This window comes from Schistocerca piceifrons, chromosome 10 (genome assembly GCF_021461385.2).
Source record: "Schistocerca piceifrons isolate TAMUIC-IGC-003096 chromosome 10, iqSchPice1.1, whole genome shotgun sequence".
NCBI lineage: Eukaryota > Metazoa > Arthropoda > Insecta > Orthoptera > Acrididae > Schistocerca > Schistocerca piceifrons.
This window is the reverse complement of record NC_060147.1, coordinates 60,233,374-60,237,020: the sequence shown is the minus strand read 5'-3', so window position 1 is coordinate 60,237,020 and position 3,647 is coordinate 60,233,374. Positions and strand designations below refer to the sequence as shown.

General features: G+C 45.1%; 1 non-coding gene across 1 annotated transcript; it reads left to right on the top strand.

Annotated features, from left to right (window-relative positions):
* Positions 1-3,359: 3,359 nt before the first annotated feature.
* Positions 3,360-3,434, top strand: Trnak-uuu. Its single transcript has one exon. It is a non-coding gene; the product is annotated as a tRNA-Lys (tRNA).
* Positions 3,435-3,647: the final 213 nt, after the last annotated feature.

Sequence of the window (3,647 nt, the reverse complement as noted above, 5' to 3'; positions counted from 1 at the left end):
TGGAATTTACCATATCTGCTAACAGTGAGTTTTGTATATGTTTTTATATCTGCGTGTTAAATGAAAGTTAATTTTGAACTTTGAAAGGTACCTTTCTACCATTACCATTCTGTAAGTATTTATTTGGAAGTGATGTTGTTTGCTACTGTTATTGGTTGAGAATTTATTATCCAAAAAAAACAGTTATTTAATCTTTTATGAAGTGTATTAAGATTTGTTGTTTTTGGTGAACGACTACTAATACATTACTTAAATTAGTAATGTTGTGTAAGCAGTTATTGAAGGCACCCATCTCCATTAGCCAATGAACCATGGCCAGTTGGGAACGGGCATTGATGTAACATTAGGGAATTAGAGGCTATTTGTTAAGTTGTGGCAACGCTAATCCTGTTGTTTGTTGTTATTGTTGAAGTGTCTAGCCGCCCATAAATTAAATAACTCTGCACAGTAATTCGCAGATACTCGTAGTTGACTGTTTCTGTTACCGTGTAAACAGCGACTGCTAACGAGGAGGACACTGCAAGTGCCATAACCCGATTTCGCAGAAAGTTCACTCCGTAGAAGAAAAGCAAGAGTAAGCGAACACGTGTCTCGTTTGTAGATACTCGGCCTCTTCAGAGTAAGCGTCCGTCAAAGTTCTCGTCGTAATTTACACTACTGGCCATTAAAATTGCTACATCACGAACATGACTTGTTAAAGACGCGAAATTCAACCGACGAGAAGAAGATGCTGTGATATCCAAATGATTACCTTTTCAGAGCATTCACACAAGGTTGGCGCTGGTGGCGACACCTAAAACGTGCTGACATGAGGAAAGTTTCCTACCGATTTCTCATACACAAACAGCAGTTGACCGGCGTTGCCTGGTGAAACGTTGTTGTGATGCCTCGTGTAAGGAGGAGAAATGCGTACCATCAGGTTTCCGACTTTGATAAATGTCAGATTGTAGCCTATCCCGGTTGCGGTTTATCGTATGGCGACATTGCTGCTCGCGTTGGTCGAGAACCAATGTTAGCAGAATATGGAATCGGTGGGTTCAGGAGGGTAATACGAAACGCCCTGCTGGATCCCAACGGCCTCGTATCACTAGCAGTCGAGATGACAGGCATCTTATTCGTATGGCTGTAACGGATCGTGCAGCCACGTCTCCATCCCTGAGTCAACAGATGGGGACGTTTGCAAGACAACAACCACCTGCACGAACAGTTCGACGACGTTTGCAACAACACGGACTATCAGCTCAGAGATCACGGCTGCGGTTACTCTCGACGCTGCATGTCAGGCAGCAGCGCCTGCGATGGTGTACTCAACGACGAACCTGGGTGCACGAATGGCAAAACGTCATTTTTCCGTATGAATCCAGGTTCTGTTTACAGCATCATGACAGTCGCATCCGTGTTCGGCGACATCGCGGTGAACGCACCTTGGATGCGTGTATTCGTCATCGCCCTACTGGCGTATCACCCGGCGTGAGGGTATGGGGTGCCATTGGTTACACGTCTCGGTCACCTCTTGTTCGCACTGACGGCAACTTGAACAGTGGCCATTACATTTCAGATGTGTTACGACCCGTGGCTCTACCCTTCATTCGATCCCTGCGAAACCCTACATTTCAGCTGGATAATGCACGACCGCATGTTTCTGGTCCTGTACGGGCCTTTCTGGATTCAGAAAATGTTCGTCTGCTGCCCTGGCCAGCACATTCTCCAGATCTCTCACCAACTGAAAACGTCTGGTCAATGGTGGCCGAGCAACTGGCTCGTCACAATTCGTCAGTGACTACTCTTGATGACCTGTGGTATCGTGTTGAAGCTGCATGGGCAGCTGTACCTGTACACGCCATCCAAGCTCTGTTTGACTCAATGGCCAGGCTATCAAGGCCGTTATTACGGCCACTCAGCACCTATGCACCCAAATTGCGTGAAAATGTAATCACATGTCAGATGTGTTCTAGTATAATATATCTGTCCAATGAATACCCGTTTATCATTTGCATTTCTTCTTGGTGTAGCAATTTTAATGGCCAGTAGTGGCTTTTAGCGGGCGCTAAACTCTGCCCAACAGTTGGCATAGTGGCTAGCGGCGGGGTTTCTCACTTCTGCGTACCTTTTTCGAAACCCAATAATTGTTTAATTCATTTTCCCATTTATCTACACTTCTCAGTAGAAGGTTACTACGCGAAATTTTCTTATCAAGTTAGGTAATACAACGGCTATAAGTTAACTGTAAAGTTACAACTGGTTTACAACGACGCACGTCTATTATACAATATATTTGAGTATGCTATTTTTGAGTGTTACAATCTTCTTTAATTCTCCTCTTCTTATATTTCATTCTTATATGAGTTATTAATTCTTATATTTTATTCTTATGTTTGTTCTTCAGGAATAATAGGTGCATTCCCTTGGGTGATAACGATCGTAGAAACATTCCGAACACGACGATCACGGCACGCACGAACCTCACTCGCGAAGGAAACGTCATTAACACCGCTGATGATTTCACGCCTTGGCAATAATTTTACGACAATCTCCGCACAACCGATCATTTTCCCGAAAAGTGGCGCTTGCGCCTGATTACGTATCAAGGTATACTACAGGAATTTCACCGAAAACAATTTCAAATAATTTTTTTCCATTCATGTATTGCTTTTTTAAAATGCGTTCACCAGACATGCAATTATTAGTCGAAGAAGGACAAAATTATCTGATATATGGAGATGGTATCCTTTGTATCCCGCGTGGAAGGCGGCGCGTGTTTCTGCTCCTTTAAACCGAACGGTAGGCCGAATGTAGGAAGCTAGGGGGAGCAGGTGAGGTAGAACTGTCGGTACTGCAGTGTGAATTTAAATCGCCTTCACTTTAGCAAGAAGATAAATACATTACTTTGCACTGAGGAGCACTTAGGTGCGAAGCCGAACGTGTCAAGCTCACAGAAGTTACACAGGCAAAATCTGTAGTGGCTCGCCCACTATGAAATAGAAACAGTGTTGCCTGGTCGTCTGCTCGCCATTAGATGGGCTCAATCTGGAGCGGAGCTCGTAGAGCTGCACAGCGCCGGCTAGAGGGCGCTGTCGTCTGTCGATGTGGTAGTGGCAACCTAGCAGAGCGCGACTACGTTGTGGCATCGTAGCTATCGATACCACAGTATCTGTTCTTTCGGCTATTTATCTCCTTCTTCTGTGCGGATGCACACGCGTTGCCCGAACCCTTACGGGACTCGGTAAGATTGTCTGCCGCGAGTAATGAGTGTAATGGGCAGGGGCACTACGAATGCAGTGTGTGGACACGAAGTTGGGGATGTGGGTCTCAGGGGAAGCGTGCAAGGGATAAATCCCTGCGGTCGCACTATCATCTGTGCCTTCGGTGGCTCAGATGGATAGAGCGTCTGCCTTTTAAGCAGGAGATCCCGGGTTCGAATCCCGGTCGGGGCACACATTTTCAACTGTCCCCTTTGATGCATATCAACGCCTGTGGATAGCTTAAGGTACTGACTTAATTATCATTTCAACGTTATCTGAGTACACATCGGTAAACATTCGTGTAGTAATCTGCTAGAAGCGTGGGTAGATAGATAAAAAAGAAAAAGAAAAATAATAGGTTTAGAACAAGGAGAGCATAAATGTGAAGTCGCAATGCGCCACTGT